Below are 15,126 nucleotides of genomic sequence, written 5' to 3'. Positions count from 1 at the left end.
TCCACAACCTGCCTGGGCAATCAGGATCTTCAAAGAGAAGAGCCTGGCTCCCTCATCTTCACCCTTCTCAGAAGGGTTTTATGCACAAGCTAAGACACTCACACTCCCCCCAGTCTTCTCCCAGATGAAGAGTGCTGGCTCTCTCAGCCTTTTCTCCCTTGGCAACAAGAAGGAGAATTTCCACTGGCCCTCTTTTGGAAATGCCTCTGTCTCAAGAAATTGCAGACATTAGTCTTCATCTCGGTTTCTTTGTCAGCTGTGTGATTGCACTTTGGTGTGGTGGTGCAGAAGCAAAGATGGAAGATGCTGCTATCTGTCACCTCCCATGAAGGTGGTTCTAGTGGAGAAGATGCCTTCATTGATTTCCCACCTCTGTATAAACAAGCCCATGCTCAGCTGGGTTCCTCCTCTCATCCTAGTCACTGCCCTTAGTGATCCCTCGCCTTTCCCACTTGCTTTTCTGTTTCCCTGTTGGTACAAACCTGAAAACAAACAGTGCAATACTCAGCTCTTCAAGGGCTGACATCATCAGGAAACCTGGGCAAAACTTCTCTTCCTTGCTGCCTGTGTTCAGGAGACTTTTTAGTCACACCAAAATCTTTTGTGACTCTCTTCCTTTTTTCTTGTTTTGATGTATTTCTTAATTTACAGGAAAATTAGGGCATCCAAACCCATAGTAGGTTTGATGGCATCAAAAGCAGCGAAAAAATTATTTCTAGAGCAGGTGGAAGCTAGTTTTGGTTTAAAAATATTTTCCCTGTGAGACATTCCAGAACAGCCAACACAACTACAAGTCTTGTGGCTGACCTGAATTTTGTTTCCCATTTTTTTCATCCATTGGTAACTAACTATAGGAGGTCAGAAATGGGTTTCTTTCCTAACAGAACATTTATTTTTCTCCATCCTTTTTCTTTTTTACCAGTCATCTGAATTTGAGTAGTTTCTTTACTGATGTGTCACTGTGATAGAGACCGTAGCACAGGTAGGAGATGATGGAGGAGATCATCAGTCTGGAGAAACCCAAGGAAAAAGTAGGGAAGTTTGCCTGGGAAGAGTTTTCTGGAGAGAGAGAGGTCAGTTTCCAAACTATGTCCTCACATCAGCAATTTAAAGAGGTTAAAAAAGAAATAAAGCAGTTAAAACTATTGAAGTTTCTCTTGCACCAGGGAAAATATCCTTGGAGTTATGAAGTCTGGGTCACTGAAGTGTGGAAGCACGCAAAAAAACTTTTTTAAAAGCATCATAGGGCGAAACAAAGATTTGTGCAACCTAACGCCTTTTTAAAATCTCAGCTCCAATTTTAGAAATGGAATCTGCTCAAAACAGGTTCTTTCTTTCTTCCAACTTCCTTCTCTATAATAATACCTGCAGCTTTTTCTCATAATACACTGCAGGTGTTATTACTAGCACTGTGGCTTAAAATGTTTGCAACTGCTCCTTCCTGCAGTGATTCACAGCTACGAACTGGAAAACCTGGTAGCCAGACTAGGGGCTGCTTGAGAGGAAACCCGCAGGGAAAATTTTCTCAAGCGGAGTGCAGAATAGACACATCCTTTCCTGGACAGAAACTTGAATGCAACACTTCAGCCCAGATTTTCTCAGTAACTGCCTGCTTGTTTCAAAGTGCACTACTGAAGTAGTGTGTGACACGAGGCCAAAACAGCATCATGGCTGGTACCAACGAGAGGGAACAACAGAGGTCACCATTGTCTCGCAGGAAGGAATCTCTTCAGAGTCCATTTTAGAACCCGATGAGACGAGTGGAGCCAAAAAGCCTGGTTTCCACTGGTGTGATTACAGAATACTACAGCATGAACAAAGACAATTAATTGTGACATTGTGATTTTTTAAATTTTCCTCTTCTCTAACAGAATGTTGTTTTACTGTTACTCAACAGGAAGAAACAGAAACACCATCCCCCCAGTGGTTACTGATGATTTTTCAAAAAGGGGGAGATACATGTCTGTATTTTCTTGTTGTCTTTTAACAGTTACTCCATAAAGATCAATATGTCTAGTACTAAAGACAGGGGGAAGGTTGTAACTCGGCACATTCTTACTCATTCTTTTCTGGATTTTAATAGATAGGCTATTGTATTCTTTTCATCCCACAGACTGTTTGCTTTGCTTTTATGGTTGGTTGTGGGTTTTTTTAACCAAGATCTGAATGCCAACCAGTTTGAAGTATGTGGAATTTTTTTAGAGTTGCATATTAGATTGATGACTTCATCTCACATTAAATATCTTTGTAAGGAATTTGTGAATTTAACATAAAAGTAAATTCTTAATTTAGGCTTAAACTCTGAAGGTTAGCTGTCATTATGCAACCATGAATAGAATATCTGTTTCTTAAAATGGAGAGAGGGTAGTGGGGATAGAATTGTAAGGAATAGCACAAATTTTATCCTAACTGTGCTTTTAAATCAAAAACTCCTGTCAGCAGGCAGGCTCAAGGAGGAAGTAGCTGTGGAGAAAGACACCCTTTTTTATATGAAAATAACTTCCAGAATTCTCCTGGCATTCGTCTGTTTTGTTTTCTAAGTATTCTGCTTGCTTTCTCTTTGAACCTACTTGAATTGGAAAAATTCACTATTTAACCATGGCCTGCATTAAGAAGGGTTTCTTTCTGCTCTATTTTATGTTGAAATGATAAAGAATGCCAATTTCCTTCAGTACTTCAGCTAAAATTGGAAAAATAGACCCATATGTTCTGATGTTCCCCCTGGATAAGACTGAACAGCTGCCCCTCTTCCTCAGCTTTTGTCACGGGATATAATTATTCTTCCATCCATAAAAAAACAGAAGGATGCCTGTTCAATGCTAAAAAAATACCTAATACTGTAACATTTAACAACATGGGCATTACAGAAGATGTGCTCTAAACAGCAACAGAGGTTTGAGCCAAGAAAATACTTAATTTGATAATATGTCCAGTCTCCAGCCTGTCCACTTTTAATCTGAAATAATTTTACTATATAATGGCCAGTCTCTTCGCGAACGAAGAACCGGGGAAGGTCTTTACACCTTCCAGCCTGCACATTGGATTTTTTAGGTGAGACACAGTGTGCGCGGAACTGAGCCCACCCTTTAATCCTGAGGTTCATCTGCCGGGGCCAAGCACGCTTGGACGGTGGCAGCGAGGTCCTCAGGATGTAGATGGATTGCCTTACAGGGCTAGCGAGCTCCATCTGCCCGGGGAGTTTCCCCGACCGGAAATCGAACCAGGGCCTCGGCGGAGACAGCGCCGCATCCTTAACCACTAGACCACCAGGGGCTCCCAATAATTTTACTAATGTAGGTTTAAATGAACCTTAGAGTGCTCCAGTTAGCTTTATCTTCTCATACTGATTTTGTGTGCACAGTTACACTAAGGAAGATGGTGAGTCCCTACTAGAGAGCAGATGGGATGAGTGAGGCTGAACCTCCCACCACAGAACTTCCACTGGATGCACACTGCCTTCAGCAAAACTTACAAGGGCAGTGGCTGCTCAGAAGTGGCTTTGCATTGCATTTGTGGTCATCTTCTTTACCAGGCAACAAGGACGATCGCCAACTAGTCCTTGTGCAAGTGTACGTGATCACAGGGGAGGAGTCTCTTGGCCACCTGGCTTAACACAAGTGTAACTGGTTCTTCACCTGTGGCTGAAGGGTTTTGGTGGTGGAAAAGCCTTACCCTACATCACCTGTTTAATCCCAGACATCTTAGGACACTTTTTAAAAAAAATATAGTAGTAGTTAATAACATCTACTCAAGCAAGGGAGCGTTGCCAAGAAACTGGAGTGAGCTCAGTGGTGCAGACAGTCAACAATCTGCCTCAAGCAACAACAACAGGAGATGCTGCTTTTGGAGCCCATATAAAACCAACCTCCAGCCATCCTTTATTCTTTCACTGCCTGGGCCCAGCATGGCTGGGCTGAAAGCTCCCACATGGAAAAGCAGCACTTTGCCTTTAGCAGGAAGGTCACTTCTGATGGAAATGGCCATCTGCGTGCTTGTAGCAGTGGCATTTTGTTACACAGTCATGACAGAGATCAGCGCTGCTCTGTCCACACACTGCCAGAAGGGGATGGCCTTTTCCCCTACGGCTTGCCACGCGACAGAACAACGCCATTCCCTAAGATCCATCTCTCCGTGACCGACCAAAACCCACCGAGTCCCTCATCCTCACAAACATGGCGGGCACCACCTCCCGCCTCCCTGCCAGGGCCCGCCCGCGCGCGTGCGCGGCGGGGCCGAGCGCCTCGCAGTCCCGCGGCGGGGGAGGGGAGCGCGCACGCACGTGAGCGGCCAGGCCGCCGCTGTGTCCCGCTGTCCCATTGGCCGCCTCGCGAACCTTTCACCTTTTACCCGGCGGCGGCAGCCAATCGCCGGGCTCCTCTCATCGCGCGGGGGGTGCGGAGCGCGCGGGCTGCGCAGGGCGGCATTCTCGGAGCGGGGTTGCGCCGCGGGCGCTGGGCGGCCCCGCCGGTACGGGCGGGAGGGGCGGGGGCGGCGCTCCCTTTGCGTAGCGCCGGCCGGAGCGCGGGGGAAGGGAAGGGAGGAAAGGGGCGGCCGTGCCGGGCCCAGGTGAATGGAGGGGCCTGACAGCTGCGGGGACTGAGGCGGCGGCGGTGGCGGTGGCGGCGGGCAAATGGCGGCGGCGGCGGCAGGAGCACAATGAGGCGCGGCCTGTAGTGGGGGGAAGCGCCAGGCTGGGTCCCGTCCGAGCAGGTAGGAGATGGCGCCCCGGGGAGCTGCATGGCGGCCGAGCGCGGGTGTGTCGCGGCCCCGGCGCGGGGGGATGGCGGCGGTGCCTCCCTCCCTCCCTCCCGCGGGGCCGGGGCAGCGCTGCCCCGCCTCCGCCCCTGCGGCCCCAGCACTGGCCCCGGGCCCGGGGTCGGCCCGGGCAGCTCCCCCGGCGGCGGCGGGGCCCGCCTGGCCGGGCCGCGCCCCGGCCCCGCTCGGCTTTGTCTGTGCTCGGCGCCCCCCAAGGGCTCCGCGGCCCTCCCGCCGTGTCCTCGTGGGCCCGGGGAGAGCGGTGGGGGGTGCTAAAGGAGTTTCCCATCTGCAGCGCCGGTGTTAGAGGCGATGTGAGAAACTCCCCTGGCGCTGCACGTTGCTTCCTTTCCATTCTCTTCGAGTGTAAATGAAAGCAGACGTTGTGCTGCGTGATCGTGCGTTGAAAAAAGAAAGGGTAAAAAGATATATGTTACTGCACAGGGGTTTGTTACTGTGTTAGGTAAGGTAGCCTGAATGAGTAGAAAAAGGGTTGTGATACGGATACTTGGAAAAAAAAAAAGGATGTTTTTTGTATATTATATTTAAGGAGAAGGTATTAAGGTTCTGGACTTCAAGTTATATGGTGGACTCAAGTGGTCAAAGTGTCTAGGTTGGGAGATTATTTTCTGTTTTGTTTCCCTAAACGTGGTAACCAAAACCAGTTAACTTTGCAGATGCTCGGTTTGCATTCTTTTACTGTACTTTATGCGTTTTCTTTAAATAAGCCACTTGGTATGCTCTGTTGAAATGCTGATGGCACGTGTGTGTTCAGTAGGCTGGGTGGTGCTTGTTTTAGCAAGTTCATACAGACACGAACTGAAGTTGATTTCTATTATGCCATAATTATTCTTCTAAATTCTTCTCTTAAGAGAGTCTTTCCCATTGTCTGTCTTTATAAGATACATTATGGTCTATGAGCTTTGAAGATGCTACTAGAAGTTTTCAGATGGAAGGTACAGTGTATAGTATTTGGATTGTTACTTTATCGATTAATGTGTAGAATTAAAAAATATGTATATATTTATTCAGAAGTGTTGACCCTGAATTAGCTTCTGCAGTTCTTTCAAGCATCTTGGTGATACAGTTCTGTGAAAGTGGCAGCTCAGTACTTGAATACTAAAATTAACAATTAATTGAGAAAGAAATGGCATCATTATGCCATTGTATAAATCTGTTCTGGGTCCATATAGGCAATGCTGAATGCGGCTTGGGTACTTTCTCTTCATCTCTCTTCTACCTTATTAGGCTAAGAGAAAGGTAGATGGAAAATTGACTGAGGCTTTTCACCTGATGAAGGACATACCAGTGAAGGGATAGCAGACATATGAAACAGAGAGTCATGAATAAAGTAGCATAGAGAAATGTTGTTTGTTTGCCCTGTTTTTGAAAGATTTCTGTATTCTGCAGATTGGAAACAAATGCCATACTCCTTTACGCTGTAACTAAAAGACGTGGTGCAGCAGCCTACTGGGCATGCCAAAAGTTTAAAGGAAAGTGGAATCAATGAATTTATACTGAAAATCATCACAGACTGTAAAAACAGGAGTATTTTCAAACATTATTCAAACTGTATTGGCAAACAGCAAGGTGGCTGGTCCATGATTCTCCTGCTTGCCCTATGATTATTCTGCTTCATACCCATCCTCCACTGGTTACTGGTAGGGGGAAGCCAACAAAACTATTTTGTCTGATATATTACAAGAATCTTTTTCTAGAAGTTTTTTTTTTAATACCTTGGTCATCTGTAGCCTATGAGAAGGAAAAAAGCAAACCCTGCAGTTCAAAACCCCAGTATATTGTAATTTTTCTTTGTGCAGTCCATAGATGTTTCTCATTTCCCACTTTGAAAATTTGTACTTTGCCAGTTTTTCAGCGAAGTGAATGGATTTGCTTTAGCACCACTGATCAGAATCCAAGTATCAGTACTCGACCCATGTTTGCTTTCAATATGAACTAAGAAGTGTGCATTGATCTGTACTGAATGCAAATTACTGGCAAAACCAAATGCAGACATGTGTATTCTTCCTGGAAGAGCAAGGAGTCCTTTAGTAAAATGGATAATAGAGCTGAAATACTCTTGATTTCTCTTTAGATAAGCTCTAGTATATAAGTGAGAGCAAGAGTTCAGGAAGATTTTGTAAAGGATTCTAGGCTTTAGGGGTGATGAGCATTATAGTAAATGCTACAACTGCAGACAGGATTTTTATTTCAGGGCATCGTTTAAGTCTATCAGGCAGCAGGTAGAACATCAGAACATTCTGAGATGTTTGTTCTGTTATTCCATAATTCTCTGTGACCTTTTTTTCCCTCTCCTGTGGGTAATACAAACTGCAGGGTACACTGAGCCTGCTAGATTGTTGGCTCTTATGTCCTAATGCCTCACTGTGTAATCCCTGACCATTTGTATCCTGTCACCTTCATGTGTTCAGCAGTAATTTTTTCAGACTGAGAACAAAACTTTGATTTTATCAATTTATTTATTTTTTAGGAAGTGGCTGCCTTTAAAGAACGTAGAAGTGTAATTATAGTGTTGTGTAGAGCAGAAGTGTCTATATAATTGAGTGCATTATGCTTTTATAACACCCCATACTGAAGGCTAAGAATAGTTGGTGTAGATCAGAAAGCATGATTTTTCTTTACACCTTCCAGATATCTTTTTTTCATCCTTTATCCTTTCATGACTTTCATATGTATCATGATAAACCTGAAGAGAAGAAATCTGATACATAACAAAAACTGAAAGTTAACTTTTTAGCTGAAGTTACTGCAGTCTTTATTGGAAGTGCAAGCTTTCGTGTTCAAACTGTGTCAATCGTTTGGGGATGTGGTGGATTTAGGAATGTAATTGAAGTAAGCATTCTAGAAGGCATAACCTAGGCAACAAAGCAGTGCCCACTTTAATGTATGCCATAGTATTATATTAGGTGAACCCTTGGTTTTGGTAGGTCTTGCACACCTTACTTAGTAACATCATAATTTTTCAAGTTTGTTGAGCAGTGTCTCTCAAATTCCCTTGTTATTTCTGCTCTGTCTTGTAGACTGCATTAGTTAAATCAGTTTTCCATGACATTTGTCACCTTCAAATTTATGAGGTCATGAAGCAGAGAACTGAAACTTGTATCAAGGAATTCACTTGCCTTGTTGCACAGCTGCAGATGTTGAAATGCCCTTCTCTGGTGGGAAAAAGAAGGAAGAGCAACTTCTCCTTTCATAAATACTCCTGGATTCAAGAAACTTTAGTACCACTTGTCGTGACCTTTCCTTGAAGTGCAACGCAGTCGTGAATCTGATCTGTTTTGGTTGATGTAGGTGTTACTTTTGAGTCCCTTCTTACCAAGGGAAAGAACCAAAAGTGTTCTCTCTTGATATTTGCTAATACATGATACTTGGTTGGTGTGCTTTCTTTCTCTTTGTGTCAGTGGCTCTGTACTTCTGTGATGTAAGCAGGCATGATCTGTTTCTGCCTGTGTTTCAAATGTTCTGTTACTCTTCATAAAGGTTCAGTTTCTTGGGATGCATTGAATAAGTGTGAGAGATCTGAGATGCAGCAGAGTGACTCGAAACAAGTTTGGGGCTGTTTTAACTCACTTTGGGATTTTTGGGGATGTTTTAAATTGCTTATCAATATCCTGGTGGTTTATCATTTGTACAAATGTGCACACACACATACAAAAAAAAAAAAAAAAGACCCCAAAACCCCCATATTGTGAATTATTAAAAACTGATTGCTAGTGTCTATCTCCTCCTTTTGAATCTGATTCTTGATAAATTGTCAAACCATGTAGCAGCCTTTTCCTCAGCTGAGGAGCTAGTAAGTAGCTGGGTAGTGGTAATAGTAATTGGTCTCCTTGATTGGATTTTTTTTTTAATCTTTTATTTTTGAAAACTTAGTTGGAGTTTTTGACCTGCTCACTTACTGACTATATAAATCCCCTTTCCTTAGGAAGTGAGGCAAATACATCTTGCATTTTGAAGTTAATTTGTTTGACTCCATTGACATGACTTGGCTATGCAAGCATGTCTGGACTGGCTACCTTTGCAATTCATGTTGCTCCTTTGTTTACTAAGTCTACTTTGTTTCTTATCTAGATCAGGTTTCTTAGAGCTTCTTTCAACTGTTATTGGCCTCTTATGATTTTTTTTCCTATATATTTTCTTGTTCAGGAAGAAATGAGCAAGGCCTACCTATCTGAAGGTAAAGTTGCCTTGTAGCTGAAGTAAAAACTTTTAAGAGGTTATCTGGGGTTAGGACGTTTCCCAGGATTCAGAAGACCTAACTTACTTCACTGACTGAGTTTTGGCAAGTTAATTCAGGTATCTTTGTTTTCACCCCCTCCTTTGAGTTGAACTTTCAAGTGCATAAAAACAAGGCAGTTTTTAGATGTTTATATATTTGCCTCTGCACATTCAAACATTTAAATATATATAGGCTGACTTATGAATTGGGGATTTATGAATTCATAATGTTCATTGATTATATCTGATCTTCTTTAATCTGGGTATTAGTGTCTGGTATCAATTTGAAGTAAGACTTCTAGTTTCTCACTGAAGCTTTGTATTTCTGAGCAGGTAAACCTGTCTGCCTTGCTGTATCTTCGTGGTTGATGGCTAGTAGGCTTTTGTTTTTGAAGGAGGACATAAAATGAAAGAAAATGCTTACAATACAACTAAAAGCTTTGGTCAGTCATTTTTTTTTAATGACCCACAGCCTTTTGCTATCTTTCCCCTAAAGGTAAATACTTATATTGGTAACTTGCTATGTAAAGTTATTAAGAAGTAATGTGAGGTCTGTGGAAAATTATTTTTGGGGGCGGGGAGAAAAGTCATATGCCCCTCCCCCCAGTTACTGAAGATCATTGTTCATGGCTCTTGCTGTCTAACATAGTGCTGCCTCAATGACCTCCAAGACTGTAGGAACCAAATTACTCTTGGAGATGGATTATGAACATGAAAAAGTATACTACTTCTCAAAACATAAAAAGTCCCAAACAAACCCACAATTGAACCTCTTTCTGCATGTTCTTTGAGTCCCCAGGAAGATGTGTGTATATCTGTCATTTATTCTTCTTGCTACTTAGTCTTCCCTATTTCTGTGAAGCAAAATAAGAAGAAAATTGGAATATGAATATTTTCTACCAGTGTAATGAACAGAATCAGCATGAACGGCAGAGACTCTAAGGGGGAAGTGACAGAAGCATGTTACTGAGAGCCATGGGATTATCTTGCTATCTCTTTCATTATTTCTACAGTTACTGTCAGCAAGGTCTCATACACTGCCTTACAATTTTCTGCTACTTGTAAAAAAAGTGTGTGGGGAAAATTTTCCCTTTCTTCATTATTTCTAGAGAATATTGAACTCTGTTGGCGTCAGCCTCATGGGTTCATGGACACTAAAGAAAAATAGCAAGCTGTCACTGGGCAACAAGAAGCTGTCCATATACTTTCAAAGATTATAAATAAAGAATAAATGTATGCCCAGGTATTCAAGTCCATAGGTTTATATGCTGAATAGATCAGTTGATTTGTCTCCTGTTTAATCACAAAGACTATGAGTTAGTGAAATCTTCCACTAAAGAAGTGTGGCTACACCATCTACTGAGGGATTTGATAGGAATGAGTTTGAGTAGTGACAGGTGATGAAGCCCTGGAGGAGGAATTGTGTAGGTTTTAGGAAGGCAGTTCATTTTTGCCTTCAAGTATTTAATTGAAAAAAGGACTGGAAGAATGCCAAAACCATTTATGAGCTCCCTGGGTCTTTGAAAAACATACAGTCAGCTTGCAGGAGATGAGCAATTTTCCCTGTGGCAATCTTTGCATAGTTAATACTTTGCTATGTCGAAGTTGAGAAGTTAAACCTGCCTTGATTAATACTAAATTGTCTGGAAAATGGTCTTCTCAATATTCTATTGCCTAAACTGAATAGAAGATGAGTTTTTAGTGACAAAATTCGTGATTTATTAAAACTATCTGTTGACCATCTCACTGTATGAGGGTCTGCAAGGAATTATTGAGAAATGTAGTGACTGGCATAATGATGAAGCAGGTGCTGATTTCTGGCAAGCATTTGGAGTGGTATGCCAATAATGCTCCTAATGTGTATATTGATTGCCAGCTATTAATAGTTGTTAAAACCTTTTATTGGTTCATCCTGTTACTGCTGTCTGTTGTCTCTAGGTGTTTCCTTGTGCACCATTCAAATAGTTATGGACTACACAGCCAGAAGTTTTGGATTTGGAAGTTTTAGGTTTATTGTCATTAGTGTAACAACATTCAGCAACAGTTGGCAGTAGAGAAGAGAAGCTGGTTTGTGATTTTAAATGACAGTAAAAAACCTGTTGATTCCAATTTCCTTGTTTTCTGTAACATAGGCAGTCAAGTGGCTGTCAAAATGGATGACAACCTTCTCCTCATGCCAGCTCTAATAATCCTCTGATTCCCATCAACTACTTAATTCAGGTTGCTGTACCAGCAGAAAACTTGCCTAGGTCAAGGGGGAAAAAAATCACTTGGCTGTAGCATGCTGAACGAGTTTTCTCCCAAAGAGTCAGGCAAGTGTCAAAGCTGTTAGAGGAGGAGCAGTGACAGCGGGGCTGCTGCTTCCAGCACTAGGTTGCTGTCAGATTGGATCTGCAATCTCATGAAAACTAATCTAAAATTACCACTTTCCACTTGTGTTCCTTTACAAATACTGACTTTTCTCACCTAATAATTGTAATATTTGTTTCATATTTTTCTCATCTGTCTGCTTTCTTACTTATTGTTAATAGCTTCTGTTATAATCAGTTGTGTTATTACAGTAACCTTGTTGTTTTGTATATGAAAGTCAGCTGTGGTAAATCTGGGATATGAACCAAAGTGGGGGGGAAAAGCTTACATTATGTTGCAAAAGTGGAATAAAAATACAATTGGATTTAAGGACACTTCTTTAGTGAGTACTGTTCTGAGATATGAACTACTTTTTAGTAAAGGTAACAATAATCATAGTGTAACAATCAAGATGGAACACTTAGGCTCTAGCTATTAGCTTGGGAAATTCAGATCTGAAGTCATGCCTATTTTAAAACCTCTCATTTTTAGCTAATGGTAATTTGTAGTTGTGACTCCATCATTAGGGATCTGTGGAAGAAACTGCTTAAAATGCTAGGACTTATTTTCCATTTTTCCTCTAATGAAATTGATTATATATTTCAAGACAGTAGTAAAATCAGATACAAATCAATGCCTAATAACATAAAAAATGAATGTTTTCCTTTATCCAGTTTTCCATTCTTATGAAAGTGATGGGATGAGGGTTTTTTGTAATTATATGTTCAAGTTCTTGGGTATAATTTGATTAGCTTGAAAAGCTCTTGAAAGTGCTTATATTTTAGTGAGGGCAGGGGAAAATATTGTCCTGATTTAAAAAACCCAAACAAACAAACCCCCTAAAACCAACCACTATTCCCCTGAACAAAACCCAAATCAAAACAATTCCCTAGTTTGTTCACCATCAACCTGGTAGAGATTTGTAATCCTTCATTTGAAATCAAAACGTTACGACCCCAGATTATCCAGAGCAGAAGTCTCTAAATAATTATGTTGGAAGTTAAAAAGTTACAAGTTGGACTAGTTGAGAGAGGCAAGTTACCTTTGTAAATCAGGAAAGTTTTCTGATTTTTTTCTCAGCAGCTTGAGTGAGATGTTTCTCCCTGCCCCATAAATGTGCCTTCAGAGCAGAACTAGGGATGGGCTTAGGCTATACAAATTTTCCAGACCATGGTTTTTGGATTTTTATTTTCCATTGGGTTAACTCAATTTTGTGGTGAAAACTGACTGCAATTTTTGTTAAAATATGTAATTGAATGGTGATATATCTTTGATATAGTATAGAATTGAATCGTGATATGTATTAACTGGTTATATTAGATCTTTAGGCAAGGCTATCCAGAATGTAAACAGTGTGCTTCTCAATGTTACGAGTTGAGTGCTTCAGGTATGGGCTAAACTCAACTATTGTTTCCTGTTGGATTTATAGGGTAAACAATATTTACACGTTTAAGTTTATAGGCATACTTCTAAGAGTATTGGTTGACTGTATGTGTAATTTTCATATGAAGTAGTAGCCAATACTTAATGCAGGAATTTTTCCAGTTGATATTGTGAGACTGTCTAGAGAGTTAATAAAAAAGATAAAGCCAGATATCTTATTAATTTAATTAGTTAATTAAAAAGATAAAGCAAGAAACCTTAATATAAAATAGATTCTTTAAAAGTTTGCATTCTAATTAGAGGGTACATGACTGTGAAGGTGCTGCTCAAAGCAGTAAATTCTTTTACTTGTTAGGCATGTCAGGAGTGTAAGCTGGATCTTGGGCTGTAGTTTGACATGCATTTTAGATGGCATTTCTCCATAGAAAAAAAAAACCCTTACATGTGTCCTCTCAGGCTGTGGTATTTGTTTTTAAGCTTCATTTCTGAAGTTTTATGGTAAAGTGAATTAGCGAGATGAATTCGTCTAAGAAACAGTTTACTCTGTGTGATTTCTTTAATTTTATTGTTATGGTCTGACTCTAGATGTGGTCACAAATTACCTGGAAACAGTTGTGGAGGTAGCATGTAGAGTGAAGAGTTAGAGTGGTGCTCTTGGGTGTATAACCATGCCATATTAAATGCACGCTAAAGTGAGGCCTGGGAACCTTTATCATACAGCATTTTGTCTTGCTGCTGAGTGAAAATAAAAGGGAAGTGATAAAATGTAAAGTCACTTTCCTATGTTTTGTCTGCATCAGGAATGTGTTTCTTCTGTGATTACTTTGACTGTACAACCAACTACAAATTTTTTTGAGCGTATTTGAAAAAGCTAATGAAATACCAGTCTAGTGAAATGATGGTGTGTCCAACTTCTGCATATACTGTGTGTTTAATCCTATTAGAAGAAGAGTAGTAAGGTCCCTCTTCTCAGTGACAGCTTGTTCATAAAAGTTTAACACACTTGTACTTTTTGAATTAGCTTTATTGCTGTGGTTGATTGGTCTCAGTTTGTCCAACCTCTTGTCTATGCAGCAAGGTCAAACTTGTAAAAATTATATGCCTTTAAAATTTAATTTCAAAACTGTTCTTCTGTTGCAAGTCCTAAACTCCTAGACTTAGAGCCTGTGATGCTTTTTCAGCATTTTTAATATGTATTTGAAAGATGCTGAGGTACCTTGTAAATTGTAAATTATGAAATTACGAAAATGCACATTTTTAGAGTAGTTAGTTGAAGAGAAGTGAGAGATTTCCTGTTGTTCAGTGTTGAGAAAGCAGTGCTAGGGAAGAAGAGGGAAATCTCCATTGAAAGTTAGGAATGTAATCTGCTTAAGTCATTGTGAAAGTCATACTAATCAATTATCTGCCTCTTTGGGCATCTTAATGCATCTGTGTATGCCTACTCAAATAAGCAGCTCATTAGCTGATAGAAGGAAGTGATTACTCAATGAAATTGAAAGCCAGTTGTGTTTAAATATTTATCCTGCATAATTTAAAGTTTTGTTTATTATTATTAAAAATGTAAGATGTGCTGGCATGAATTAAGGTGTAAATTCTTTCCAAATAGACCATAGTATGCAGGGGAAAATTGTTCTGCGTAATTGATTATACCCATTAGTAAGCTAAATACTGTGATTACTTGAATGTTAATGGCTGTGATGCTATTCTCTTTATTAATGAGATACCTGTATTTGACGGTTGTGAATCAACCTAAATGATATCAATATGTAGACAACTTGTTTCTAAAGGAAACTACAAAAGCAAGATAAGTTCCTAACTGATAGAAAGGGTAGTTATGCAACAACTTTATATGTAAGCCTTCCCAATATAAATCAAGATTAAATTAGGGGTGTTAATGCCTCTGATCTAGTTGGACTTGCTGTACTGGGGTGTTAGTAGTGAAATAACTTACTTTAAAGTGTTTGATTATTACCCTGTTTTTAAATGAAATTATTTGGTATCTAAAGACAAAATTGTAGTAAGGTGGCTGGGGTTTTTTTTGATCTGAAGTATCTCTGCTTTTCCAAGACTTTGATCGCATTCATGTATTTTCTGGTTTGCTTCTAGAAACTTGCTCCTCTCCTTCACAGCTAGATCGAGTTCTTTGTCACTTAAATGCTGGCAGTGCTGCTCCTTATGCAACATATCTGGCTGTGTATTCATTACAGTGGCCCTGATCTCCACTTCTGTGCTGTGCTGCTTCATGGATGTCTTCAGAGAGTCTGGATTTGATTGACCTCTGGAGAAACATAGTCAGTCTGACCTGGAATTGGTCATCTACAGAGTACTGTGAGGATAAATTAGGGTGAAAAAGTACTCCTATTCCAGTACTCATTGTTAAGTGAAAGAATTAAAAGTGTT

General features: G+C 40.6%; 1 protein-coding gene across 3 annotated transcripts in view; it reads left to right on the top strand.

The window, feature by feature from the left end:
- Positions 1-4,551: 4,551 nt before the first annotated feature.
- DICER1 (dicer 1, ribonuclease III) overlaps positions 4,552-15,126 on the top strand; it is an 80,581-nt gene continuing 70,006 nt past the window's right edge. For all 3 annotated transcript variants that reach the window (XM_027892813.1, XM_027892811.1, XM_027892810.1), the window contains exon 1: positions 4,552-4,710. The gene's annotated coding sequence lies outside the window, so the exon portion shown is untranslated. The remainder of the gene's footprint in view (positions 4,711-15,126) is intronic.

The sequence above is a fragment of the Empidonax traillii genome, unplaced genomic scaffold, assembly GCF_003031625.1.
Source record: "Empidonax traillii isolate 1590-97213 ecotype Southwest subspecies unplaced genomic scaffold, ASM303162v1 scaffold370:size553598, whole genome shotgun sequence".
NCBI lineage: Eukaryota > Metazoa > Chordata > Aves > Passeriformes > Tyrannidae > Empidonax > Empidonax traillii.
Note: the sequence above shows the minus strand (reverse complement) of the source record. Positions and strands in the feature narration are given on the sequence as shown.